Here is a 14,444-nt window from a genome sequence, read left to right as displayed (position 1 = left end):
CCATAAATTTATATGAATTTAATAAAATTATTAGTTTGATTTTTGTCGAAATAAAATACAACAAAATATAGAGTAAGAAAACGATATATGAGATGAAGATTTGTAGAAAGTTTGTTCATAATCAGATTATGTAAATTAAAGCATTGCCTACTAATAGGTAACTACATTATTTTGTTTACATTTTCCAAATAGATAGGTATTGAAACTATTAGGTATTTCCAACTGAAACATTTAGAATTACGTACCTGCGGCTTTTCAAAACTATTTAAAAAGTCACTATAATTATAAATTTGATTTTATTTCTGTCCACACATCAATAAAAACTAATATTATACAATATTTTTGTTTACCGATAACCTCCATATTGAACAATTATTGACAGATCATTTCAAAATTTCAACACCCAATCAGAGCCCGTATAACCACTAATACCATACTGTCGGTGTGCGCATGCGCGGGGATCAATCAAATTTTACCCTCAATCGATTCGCCGCTAAAGAAGAATATCTTTAAAAATTATTTTATTAACGTTTCGACTTCCACTTCGGACGTCGTTGTTATAATACAAAATATTAATAAATTAAACAAAAATGTTGTTGCTCAGTAAACAAATTCTTCTAATAATTTAATTTAATCTGACTCATTCATATCGGCAATTCAAACGTACAGTATGGTGCAAATGGAAGGAATAAATTCGTTATTTCGTAAACCCGCCACTTTAAGGAAAAATCCTGAAATAGATCGATTTTTATTTTTAAATTACGATATTCTGTTATATATGTCATACTAGTGACCTCATCCATCTGGGCGTGATGACGTAATCGATGATTTTTGAAGTTATAATTCTTTAGGCGCAATTGAGATTGAGGGTGAATTTATTGTTGATCTGCGCGCATGCGCACACCGACAGTATGGTATTGTATTAGTCGTTATACGGGCTCTGATTGGATGTTGAAATGATCTGTCAATAATAAATAATTGTTCAATATGGAGGTAAACAAATGTTGTATAATATATTAGTTTTATTGTTGTGAGGACAGAAACAAAAAAGTTCTATAACTGTAGTGACTTTTAAATAGTTTTTAAAAGCAACAGGTACGTAATAATTGTTAAATGTATCAGTATCCTAATAAAAAATTCCATAGGTAGATACCTACCTATTTGAACCTACCAAAATACATAGTATGATTTTAGTATGTAATACTTTTATTTACATAATTTAATTACCATCAAAAATTATATCAATATTCACCTAATATATTATATAACCTTTTTTTCTTACTCTATGTTTTGTTGTATTTTTTCAATTCTAAATCATTTCAATTCAAAATTTGATTTAATTCAAAATGTCAAAAGTTTAATCCGTTTAGTTAGTCGATCTTCGTAAATAATGACGTATAGTCTCCGTGGCGAAGCGTTCAAGGCGAATGAACCCCAATACCAACCGCGCTGATAAACTGGTTTAAGTCCCAATAGAAACTTTTATTTTTTTTTATTTTTTTTTATACATTTTATGATTGTAAGTACATATATTTATTATATAATTTTATTTTCAGAAAATACGTATTTAGTTAAAAAAAATTCCGACAATTAATGTTCAGAAATCATTTGTGGCATTTTTAACGTGTTTGTGTGTGTTTTATTCTTGTATTATTTTATTTTTTCGCACTGTTTTAATAAAAATGTTTGAGAAGTAGTAAGTATAAATTAGTTTAATATTTAATTAAATAAAATACAAATAAAAAGTATATTAATTTCGTTTAAATCATATAATAGAAGTATAACTTCTTACGTGCGTACAAAGTACACACACATTCTTTTTTTTAATGAGAATAGGGGTCGTGTGCTAGCTCATTTGAAAGGTTATTTAATTCTCTATTTAGTAATATAAACAATTACATAATTATTTATACAAGGTGTCCAAAAACTTTTTTTAATTTAAATTATTTGACAGTAATTTATTTAATTTAAAATGCATTTTACTGTTACCCGAAAACAGAAAAAATGTTTATATCACAAATAAACATTGATTTTCGCTTAAATTAAATGTTCAGACTTCCAAGAGGCAGAGAAGACAGGACTCGAGTACTCTGAAAAGACCATTTTTATTTAATGTGGTTGAGATAAGCAGATAATAGAGGATAATTACCATTTCCGAAAAAATGTATTTTTAAGGAATTATTTCATGATGAATTCTGAAAGGAGCTTTTTTGTCGGGGCTATTTTGTCGGGGCTATTTTGTCGGCGGGCTATTTTGTCGGAGCTTTTTCGACGGGGCTATTTTGACGGGGTACACATACAGGATGCCGAGGAAATTAAGATGAGAGAATTTTAAATAATTCACAACCCATCTGCTCAGCGTTGTAAAAGTTCCAACAAGAAAGATTCCTTAGTACTCAACAAAAGAGTAAATGAATTAAAATGTATAAACATTCTCCGATTTAACCAGAGTATTATGCAGCTGCTGCATTTTCGTGTTGCTGTTGCAAAGAAATTGAAAATGTTTATACATTTTAATTCATTTACTCTTTTGTTGAGTACTAAGGAATCTTTCTTGTTGGAACTTTTACCACGCAGAGCAGATGGGTTGTGAATTATTTAAAATTATCTCATCTTAATTTCCTCGGCATCCTGTATGATTAATAATTTTTGAAAATCTCGGGAGGTTGTAACCAAAGAAAGTATTCCACCTGTTGTCAATCTGGTGGTATGGAAACGATATTTATTGTCGTTTTCTCTGCTACTTCGATTGATAACTTACTTTGTTAAAAAATAAGCGGTTGGGGTCCTAAGGTGAATAATTGTGAAAAGGACCTTAGGCTTGTAGTGCTTAAACGACCTAACATATAGGACCGTGCGATATGACAGCATCATCCACAAAATCACAGATTTTGGCTTAGAGTACTCCTAGCCTATTTACTGTTATAGGTAAGTCCTAAATGACCTTCTTCTTACGGTACCATCCTCTATTGAATGTTGGCAACAAACCTACCAAGAAACAAAGTAATGTCTATACTGGGCAGCTCTAAACAGTGTGTTAGTCTAAACCAGTCTAATCTCTTATATTTTTTTAATCAGGAATATTTACCTCTACCCAGTCCTCTCTTGCCTTCCATTTTCCAGAAGATTACACGAATGGCATATATACAATAAGCCAATTGGCGACAATACGACCGGTTATAACAACAAACGGCTTCCGACAAAAAACACACTGTTAAGCGGAATTATCTTGGTAACGCCAGTTTATGGTTTAGAGCTTTTCAGGGGACGTGTAAATAGACAATTTTAAAACAATGCTCTTTTTCTCGCTCACGTTCTTGAATGTATTAAAATAAAGAACAACGTCCCGTTCCAGCGTAGACAAATAAAGTGAAATGCGTCCACAAAGCTCAGAGGCGTAACTAACTATTTTTTATATTTATATTTAAAAATAATTTTAGTCTATAAAACAAAATTATTATAGTATTTTTACTACAAAAACGTTATTACGTAGGTCAAAATTTTTGACGTAAGAGAACTGTCAAAACATTAGAATGTGACTTTTAATTATTGCCATGTTTATTATCAATTCACATTCTAATGTTTTGACAGTTCTCTTACGTCAAAAATTTTGACCTACGTAATAACGTTTTTGTAGTAAAAATACTATACTTAGTTTTTCTGTATTTGGTGAGCAAAATACAAGGAAAAGTTATTTACCAGCATTTTTATTGCTGGAATCGAATGTTATGACTATCGAATGTTATATTAATAATATAGGTATGCAAAGTCCGCAGATAGTGTGCTACTTTTTTAAAAACAAAATGGCGACCGAAAATCGTGTTTTTAAATCGGTATACGTTAAAAAAAATGCATTTTCTCGGCTTCCCATGGAGCAATTTTCTTCATTCTTTTTTTGTTCCCAAGTAACTCGAGTAGAGCCATCTAACTAACGCATTATTAAATGTCAAACTTGCTTTTGTTTTGTTATAATAGATTAATTTATTTGTAAGAAAAGAAAACTACATATTCTTTCCAGTTGTAGACTTTTTTTAGATAAATTTACTAAAAGTGTACCTTTTAACGTTAAGAACACAAATAGTCTCATTTGAAAGCTGTATAATTATTTAAACTATCTTTATTTAAACAAATTGAAAATTTTTGTTATAATAATTAATTTAATTTATTATAACAAAACAAAAGCAACTTTGACATTTAATAATGCATTAGTTAGATGGCTCTACTCGAGTTACTTGGGAACAAAAAAAGAATGAAGAAAATTGTTCAATGGGAAGCCGAGAAAATGCATTTTTTTAACGTATACCGATTTTGAACTTGGAGATTACATTTTCTCCAGCCTAATTTTTGATTGGAATTTCGATATTTTTGGCAAGTTTCACTCGTAATATCGATAGTTTTTATTATAATAATACATGTTATGATTATTTTAAAGATATGAAAATTGGTGTAAAGAAAGAGGATAAAAATAAAAAGGTGATGGTTCGAAAATTATGATTCTATTGTTTATATCTTTGCCGTACATGCTGATCAACTTTGACCGGTTGTATCTCAGGAACCACTCATCACAATTAAACGTTTTTTCTTTTAAAAGAAGCGTCCTGCCGCTTTTTTTTTAAATATCGTTTTCATGATTTAATTTAATTTAATATTTCCCGAGATATTCTATTTGTTTATAAGTCCAAAAATTGTTTACAATTTTAAAATATTCCTGAGGCCGCCTAAATAGTCCAATTTCAATTCTGTAAAGTACATTCGATAGGTACAGTGTGTTTTTATATAAAAATCATAGTTATTCTTATGTATAATAATTATTGTGTTTATTATAGCGACCGTAAATTTTTAATTAACAATTGAATTGTTGCTAAACTGTTGATTTAGTTTCGATTGGCTTCCTGAATTATAATCTATACAAAAAGTGCTTTCATATTACCAAGATATTTAATTATTGATAAACAATTACTTATCTAAAATTTTAGTTGAAAATTAAAGATTTTGTTGAAAAAACCCGCATTTTTCGGGGAAAATTTTCGTCGAAGTAAATCGGGAGAAACACGTCTCTATGCAGAATTTAATTACGGTGAATTTTTATTTGGGTGTTTTTGGCGTAAAGTTAAAATCTTTGGAGGTATAGAGCAAAAATTGAAAAAACACGATTTTCGGGCGCCATTTTGTTTATAAAAAAAGTAGCACACTATCTGCGGACTTTGCATACCTATATTAATAATATATACAATCATAAGATTCGATTCCAGCAATAAAATTGCTGGTAAATAACTTTTCCCAAAAATGGCCTATTCTCCGATAATCTGCTCAGACTAGATATAATTTATGGGAAAAGTTAGTTATCAATGAAAACAGTCATCATACCAATAATAAAATACTCGACAGAAACACGACCCGGCACAGTGGGAACAAAAAGAATTCTAGAAATAGCAAAGATAAAACCTTTAGAAAAATCGATAGTAAGACGCTATGGGACAGAGCTAGAACTACAGATATGCGAAGGACTTGTTAAGAAAGAAAAGAGTACAATGGAACGATCATATAAGCCAAATGATAACCAATAGGGCAGTAAAGACGGAGAGGGATGGTTCACTAATAGGAAAACAATCAATGAAACGACTACGAAAAGGATGGAATAACTTAATGGAGGGACATTAAAAAACAAACCGGAGTCATGTCTGCAAAAAAAAAAGAAGAAGAAGGAGAAGTATATTTAAACTAGTATGAAAGATGTGAAGTATTAATACAAAACACCTTAAGTTCTTTTGGATTTTTTATGAACAATAAAGAAATCAAATCGATTTCAGATAAAGAGTTCTTATTGAGGAATCGAATCAATAAAAGGAACGATTTGGCAATCGAATCAATAAAAGGAACGATTTGGTATACTTTTAATTTTAAGCTTCTAATGCAATGCATAACACTGATGAGTAAACAACGAGAGAGCCACGATTATGTTTACTTGCCTGTTGTTGATGTGCTAGTGTTGATGGTGCTTATTTGTTGTTTTGCGGTTGGTGTTTATTCCAGAAAACGCAAATATTCCACACTATGGAAAAGAGACGGTTAAATAATTGGGGGATAATAACTACTTCCTATATCGTATCGATTGGGAAAATCAGGATAGCATGTACCAGTTGTCAATTTCAATGACAATATACTCGATTTAGAAATGCATAACAGCACAATTTTTATAGAAGAGGATGTTTTTTTATATGAAGTACGGCACACATAGAAGAAGATGAAGATAGCTAATATGTTCCATTCTAGATCTAAAAAAATTTGGTTATGAAGACGACTGGGCACATGCAACTCCGAGGATATCCCAAGGGATCTTAAAAGACTGATTAAGTTCTTCAAATAATATAGTATAGGACTTTTTTTTATTTTTTTTACGTTATATGTGATTACGATGTGGGCCGGCGTAGCTAAGCGGCAGTGTGCTTGGCTCGCGTGCCGGTGGTCTGGAGTTCAAATCCTACCACCGCGCGCCGGCAAGAACAACTAGACATTTTTAAAATGTTTATAGGCCCCAGGTCGACTCAGCCTTAATAAAATGAGTACCTTGGGTAAAGCCAGGGGTAATAATTGGCGGTCGAAGCGTAGCACTGGCCCTGTTACCTTCCTTGTATATCGTATACCCTAGATATAGCAGACTACCCTGCTATACTTCCAAAACCACGTGAGCGGTATAAAACGGGAGACTATTATTATATGCGCATTAAAAAATAAGACTCAACGAAATTTTAACTATCTACTCCCTATACCAAAAACGTAATTTTTTCGTTTTTATTTATTTTTAGATGGGCTGCAATCAATTTTTTCTACGAGCGTGCAAAAAAGTCTACTTTTCCGCACGCGTTTTAGTTTGGAAAGTTTTACTTTTCCGCACTGGATTTAGATATTTTAATATAAATGCCCCTTAAAATAATTATAATACATGCAATAAACTAATATTTAGATATTATTTACTAATTTATTTCAAATGTATCTTATTGTGTTCATGGTTTAATCAAATTGACGCGACAATTCGATGAAATAAAATTATTTTGACATAATATTCGAAAGTCAAATCAGTAGACAATAACAGTGGTTTTGAATCGTTGTTATGGAAACCAAGATCGTGCTAACCAATTATATTGAAAGTTTGGTTTTAACAACCTTGTCAAAGAATTAATTTGTGTATTTTCATATTTAATTAATTCAATTAATTGATTAAGATTTGGTAATTTTTTAAACTCTCGTAGAAAAAATATTGTTCCTAACTCTTGCGGAAAGCCTCTTTGCGGAAACTCCGCTTCGCATCGTTCGGCAAACTGCAATCGCGTGAGGAAAAGGGTGACTGTCCGCATTTGTTAGGAAAAAACTATTAAAATTTCAAAAGTTTCATTTTATACATTTTTTTTTTCGTTTAATAGTTATTTATGATTAGAGCTCGGGAAATATGCAAAATGCATATTAAGTGCATATTTGCATATTTTGGATAAATTTTATAAGTGCATATGCATTTATTAAAATTGCATATTTTCTGACTTTTTTGCCTCAAACGATACCAACAGAAAAAAATTTAAAGAGAAATGAGAGTCTCAGATCTAAACAATAAATCTGAAAATTGTCGTGGAACCACTTTCTGGTAACATCCTTAATCTCTGCCTTTTACAATTTATAAAGCAAGAGGACGACGAATAAAAGAGACGTAGGGGACTCTACAATATACAGTCACATTTTGTTAGTAAAAATGTTTTATTATTATTAAGTGATGCTGCGCCAAATGAACAAAGATGGACAACATTTAAAAATATTTTTTTCAAATTTGCTACTTGTTTAGCACACACTTTAAATAGATTAGCAAAAACTGGAAGGACAGAATTTCCAATGATCAATACCCATGTATCAAATATAAAAATATATTTTTAAGCCCTTCTGCGAGTAGATGTGTATAAAGATCGTTTACCTAATGTGTCTTTACCACCTGAACCTGTGATAACTAGATGGAGAACATGGTTAAGTTCTGTAAATTTCATAACCGATAATTTTGAGGGAATTAGAGGCGTCATTTGTAGTTTCGATGTAGATATCTCAGGTGCTATAAAAAAGGTGTGGATGTTTTAAAAAACCGTTATTAAAAATAATTAGACACATATCCAAACCAATTTTGTAAATATTGCTGAACCAATTATTACTAAATTAGAAAAGCGAAACATTTTATTAAACCAAAGTATTGAAATTATCAATTCATTAAATGAAAAAATTAAACGTCTTGGGGGAAACCACCAAAGTGTATCAAAAATTCTGCACGGTGCGGTGTTAAAGAAAAATGAGGGATATCAAAAAATAATTTAAATAAATAATATTATTAAGATGGGGAAATGTTAAGATAATTTTGCTCCTTTAACTTTATGTGAAGTAGAAAGAAGTTTTTCCGCGAATAAACAATTATTATCAGATAGACGGCTCAGTTTTTCAGTAGAAAATTTAGAAAAACGTTTAGTAATGTATAATTTTAGTTGTAATAGTAATATAATAAAGAATGATAGTGATAAATATAAAGAATAAATAAATATAATGATATAGGTAATTGAAATTTCAATAAATATTTTTTGTGACTTTGGCAAAAAATAAATATTTTATTTCGAGCCTCGAGAGCTAGGGCCAGTGGCCTAAAATAAAGAATTAAATACCTTCAAAACAAGGATTACTGCGTTTTTTATTAATATGCAAAATGCATAAAAGCATATTTTAGTGCATATTTAAACTGTTTTTTGTGCATATTTGCATGCATATTTTAGGGTTTTTAAGTGCATATTTTCCGAGCTCTATTTATGATATAAGTGTTAAAAGTACACGTTTAAGGCACGCATGTGAAAGCATGAGTGCCTTAAAAATGTAATTTTTAACACGCATAGCATACAATATTTTTTCTACAAACGTAATTACAGGACAATATCTACAAAAACTTCTACTTGAACTTGACTGACATTCCATTTTTATATTTTTTTGACATTACATTGAAATTGTCTATACGGTCAATACGAATTGCAGTGCCATAAAATTTTTAAAGCACTAGTGCCTTAAAGTAACATTTTTAAAGCTCGTATGGAGTGCTAAAAATTGCATTTTTAACACGGTTCGACAAAAAATAATTAAAAAAACGTAGGTATAACTTTTTTAAGAGATGGCTGCAGGTTTATTTTTTTTTTGTATTTATGTCAAAAACTATATTTCTGATTTTTTTAAGATTTTCCGTATTAAGGTGCATTACACTCAAAAACCCGAAAATCAGGTTTTTAGCGTTTTTGGGGATTTTCCCCATTTTAAGGATTTTAAAATATATTAAAAATAAAGTTTTTTTTATAGGTTATGTATATAGAATTTAGATTAACGTTTAGGACATTCACAAATTAGGCAGGCGAAACACGTTCAAACCCACCAGCCCCCGCAAATTAATCATAACGGCAAATAATTAGAAAAAACCAATAAACTCTCTAGAATCAAGGTAAAACAATATGTGGGTAAATGCAGTAAAAACCCACGAATAAGTTTTGAACCATGGTTTTTCGCATAGATGATGGTTTAATTTACCTCTTTGAGGCATAAAAATATTCTTTTTCATGTATTTTTTAATATGAATTGGAGACGCAAAATTCCTTAAAACATTGAAGAAACAAAGTTTTTTGGGGGTTTAAAGATGTTTCGCCCAATTTTTGAATATCCTAAAAGACTCAGTTACTTTCATTACTTTGAATGATATATAACCTATAAAAAAACCTTCATTTGATCTACTTTAAATTCTATAAATAGGGAAAAATCTCAAAATACATCTAAAAAACCAGTTTTTCAGATTCTTGAAGGTGGCACATCTTACGGAAAAATCTGGAAACAATTAGAAATATAGTTTTTGATGAAATATACAAAATAAAAAATTAGACGTACAGCCATCTACAAAAAAAGTTATAACGCTTTTTTCAATACAATTTTCGTAGCAAATTCATAATAGTCCAGGGCGGATCTGTTTTGAGATGGACGTTGAATTTTTTGGAAGAAATTGCTTGAAAATAAATCAAATAATAATATTTGAGTTATCCTCCCTCTCAAAAAGGTCCGGAACATTGTTTAAATAATCAAAATGTCAAGAATTGAAGGACAAATTCGATTTTTTTCTTCGTTTTTTGATTATAACTTTAACAGTATGTATTCATTTTCGAGAAAAGTTGTACTGACATAAAAGTTGCGTAATTCAATTTACTACAATATAAAATTGGTTAAAAATTTAATAAATAGTCACTCTAGTTGCAAAATAGCAATAATTGCGAAAAAACTATACAAAAACAAGTATTCGCATTTTACGTTTTTCAACCATTTATGCTACACTTAGGACCTTCATATTTCACCCAGAAAAACTTTATGATACAGTAAAACAATACTGTAAATTTCATTAAGATCGGTTCAATAGATTTTGCAAAATAAATTTTGCAATACAGCTTTCGCAAAAAAAATTCATTTATTCAAAATGTTACAGGACTGAAAATAAAGCAGATAGCAAGTTGAATTTTTTTTTGCTTATAGAAGTGTACTGTATCTTTCATTTGCAATTAAAATCGATTAATTACCACGGCGTCAGAAAATTTTTGAAATAAACAATAGTTTTTGGTGCTACGCGCAGGACAGCGGTGTTCGATTCACACAGGTTGATTCCCACCAAAATTTCTTCTTCTTTATCTAATATATTATTTCTTACTCTATATTTTGTTGTATTTTAATTTTTTAATTCCACAAAAATCAAACTAATTTTATTATTGTTTGTGAAATATTGTTTAAACAATTGCATATGTTTAAAAATAATAAACTTTTATTATTTAAATTAAAATATATGAACCAAGAAAATTTTTGCTAATAAAAGTGTTATTTCAAAGGATAGAGTATGTGTTTTTATTTTGCAATAAACAAATTTATTTATTTATATCGAAATGTCATAAAAATTAAAATTTATCAAATATTATCAAAGGTCATTGGAATGCCCAATCAGAGCAACCTATCCGCTGTCCTGCGCGTAGCACCAATAATTAATGTTTATTTAAAAAAATTCCTGACGCCGTGGTGTTAAGCGATTTTAATTTTGCGAAATTGCAAATGACAGGTACAGTACACTTCTATATGCAAAAAAATTTTCAACTTGCTATCTGCTTTATTTTCAGTCTTGTAACATTTTGAAAAAATGCATTTTTTTTACGAAAGCTGGATTGCAAAATTTATTTTGCAAAATCTATCGAACCGATCTTAATGAAATTTACAATATTGTTTTACTGTATCATAAAATTTTTCAGGGTGAAATATGAAGGTCCTAAGTGTAGCATAAATGGTTGAAAAACGTAAAATGCAAATACTTGTTTTTGTATGTTTTTTTCACAATTTTTGCTATTTTCCAACAAGGGTGACTATTTTTTAAATTTTTAACCAATTCTATATTATAGGAAATTTAATTACGCAACTTTTATCTCAGTACAACTTTTCTCGGAAATGAATACTTTTAAAGTTATAATAAAAAAAACCAAGAAAAAAATCGAATTTTTCTTTAATTTTTTGACATTTTGATTATTTAAACAATGTTCCGGACCTTTTTGAGAGGGAGGATAACTCAAATATTATTATTTGATTTATTTTTAAGCAATTTCTGCAAAAAAATTTGAGTCACCTCTCAACGTCCAAATGTACTAATATTTTTACAGATGCGCCCTGGTCTATAAGCACATTCAGTCGCGACAGCATTCAATAGAGTTAATTCTATGTCCTTGACCCGGTTTCCTCCCCCATTTATCATCTCTCCTAATTGCTATCTCTTTGTTCGGCGCCCTCCCTCGCCGTCGGGGATATAGTAGGGGGTAAGCGAACCACAAGAAACCTGCTACAACTTGTACCTCCTGGAGGACAGACGTGCGAATCTAAAAATACAATTAATTCCCTGTCACATTAGCACATTATATCCCAACCCTCATATACGTCTATCTCGTAGGCTTGACAGATTACTGTATCCAAGAGGTAAAGGGTTGGAATTAGTTTTCACGAAACACAATGTAATTTATTAATTCTGTGTAAGATCGATAATAATTTCGTATCTTAGGTTTTGATAGTATTTTAGCCCCTAAAATATAAATTCGGAGAAAACCGTGTTATATTCTAAAGAACAGAAAATACCCCCAATATCTAAAAACAAAAATATCCAATTGATATATCAACAAAAATAAATTAATCTGCATTCTTTTTAGAAAATTAAAAGGTAAAATGTGACTTTTTCCGATTCTTCTCACATCATTACGTCTGGAATTCGATATACGATATAATTACCGGCTTTTAAATTTGTTATTCAAGCATGCACCTCTTCTAGAAAATATTTTCTTGGCACATCTTTACCAAATCTGTTTTCTTTGCTTCACTTATTGGAAAGGTACTTTTATATAACTTTGGTAAATTGCCCGATGATAAACTCCTTACCCGGAGTTGGTAAGTCTATGGTTGCTTTTTGTGATGAAATTTGTTTTAGCCTTTTAGGGAGTAGTGTAGGAGTTTTTTTTTAATTTAAACCAATATCTTCTGATATTTTTATTAACTGGTTACCGTTTTCCGCTCTTGTCTTTTTTAGAATATCATCCAGTGGAATCAATGTTAGCTACAGCATTTATTATATCATCTGAGACTATACACAGCGTTTTTTAAAAAAACTTTTGACACACTGGAATTCATGCATGGTAAGCTAGTGGAAAGAAACATTTCTTACTAAATGTTCGTTCCTTTCTTTGGGAAGTTTTAGGGACAAGTCTAGTCCTAATTAGTTTGACAGTTGTATTGTACAAAATAAAAATTTTTCTAGACTAGACTACTACTACTAGACTCCAGTAATTTCTACAGAGTTTCAATAGTCTTCAGAAAACTTTTCAGTGCACTTAAACTTAAAATTTACTACAATTGATTTGCTGTGGTACCTTGGAAGCTCTGAGTTTGTTTTTCATTATAAATATGGGCCCCATTCTAACCGCTTTTTTGTTTTCGTAATATTCAATTGTCAATTTACGCCATCTTTTACTGGGTTTTCGCAGGAAAAAAGTGTGCTCAAATTTAATAAACTATCATAGTCTAAAATTCTTTATCGGATTTTCGCATGAATATATTTTGTCAAAATGAACAATTTTGTAATCTTCATCTCCGATAAAATTAATTATCAGTTTTTAACTTAGAAATATTTCTAATAAAATTAGTAACTTTACACAGGAAAAGGAAGATAAATGATTCTACCGGATTCTAATATTATAAATATATTTACAACAAAGTATTTTTATCAGTAATTATACCGGGTTGGTGTTATTTAAAAATATGAGTTAACGGTTTTTACCATGTTTGGTTTTTATTAGTTATTGTGTTTAAAAATGTTAATATCAAATAATAACATTTACCAGTGGTAGGAGACGTATTTTTACTACAGCAGAAATAAAAGTACCGAATTTCATAATTTTGGTATTTATCGGGATTTCGCTTGAACACCTCGATATATAGTCGGAGAGATAGAAGCGGATTTTGTGCGTGATAAGTAATATGGAAAAACTATATGGGGATATGTTAAACTAGTTGTGTACATTACTTTCCCCAACGGCCGGAAACCAGAGTTGGGGCCGAGGGTAGATATAAGGGGTCAAAGTCCCGGTTTTTATTATTTTTTTTGTGACGCTCTTGATAGAGATAGTGCACCAAAATTTGGGAATAAGTAGGTCATGACGTAACTAATTAAAATCTCCAGGGGCGGAACGCTGCGTGGCCGACAAAGGGGTGGGGGAAGGGTTGAATATAAAAATTATAATTGGGTTTTTGTGACGTTCCTGATCGAAATAGTGCACCAAAATTTGGGATTAAGTAGACCATGACATAACTAAGTAAAATCCCCAGAGCCGGAAAACAGATTGGGGGACGAGGGTAGTTATAGGAGGTTAAAGTCGCGGTTTTTATTATTTTTTTTGTTACGCTTATGATCGAGATAGTGCACCAAAATTTGGGAATTAGTAGGTCATGACGTAACTAATTTAAATCTCCAGGGGCGGAACGCTGCGTGGCCGACAATGGGGTGGGGGAGGGGTGAATATAAAAATTATAATTGAGTTTTTTGTGACGTTCCTGATCGAGATAGTGCACCAAAATTTGGGAATAAGTAGACCATGACATAACTAAGTTAAATCCTTAGAGCCGGAAACCAGAGTGGGGGACGAGGGTAGTTATAAGGGGTCAAAGTCGCGGTTTTTATTATTTTTTTTTGTGACGTTCATGATCGAGATAGTGCACCAAAATTTGGGAATAAGTAGACCGTGGTGTAAAGAATGAAAATCTCCAGGGGCGGAACGCTGCGTGACCGACAAAGGGGTGAGGACAGGGGTGAATATAAAAATTAAAAGGGGTTTTTT

At 30.8% G+C, this 14,444-nt stretch overlaps 1 protein-coding gene across 8 annotated transcripts in view; it reads right to left on the bottom strand.

The window, feature by feature from the left end:
• Positions 1-14,444, bottom strand: part of LOC114326119 (cadherin-87A) — a 1,008,603-nt gene that overhangs the window by 153,090 nt on the left and 841,069 nt on the right. The window lies entirely within an intron of this gene.

This window comes from Diabrotica virgifera, chromosome 5, assembly GCF_917563875.1.
Source record: "Diabrotica virgifera virgifera chromosome 5, PGI_DIABVI_V3a".
NCBI lineage: Eukaryota > Metazoa > Arthropoda > Insecta > Coleoptera > Chrysomelidae > Diabrotica > Diabrotica virgifera.
The sequence above is the reverse complement of the archived record's forward strand: the minus strand, read 5'-3'. Positions and strand labels throughout refer to the sequence as shown.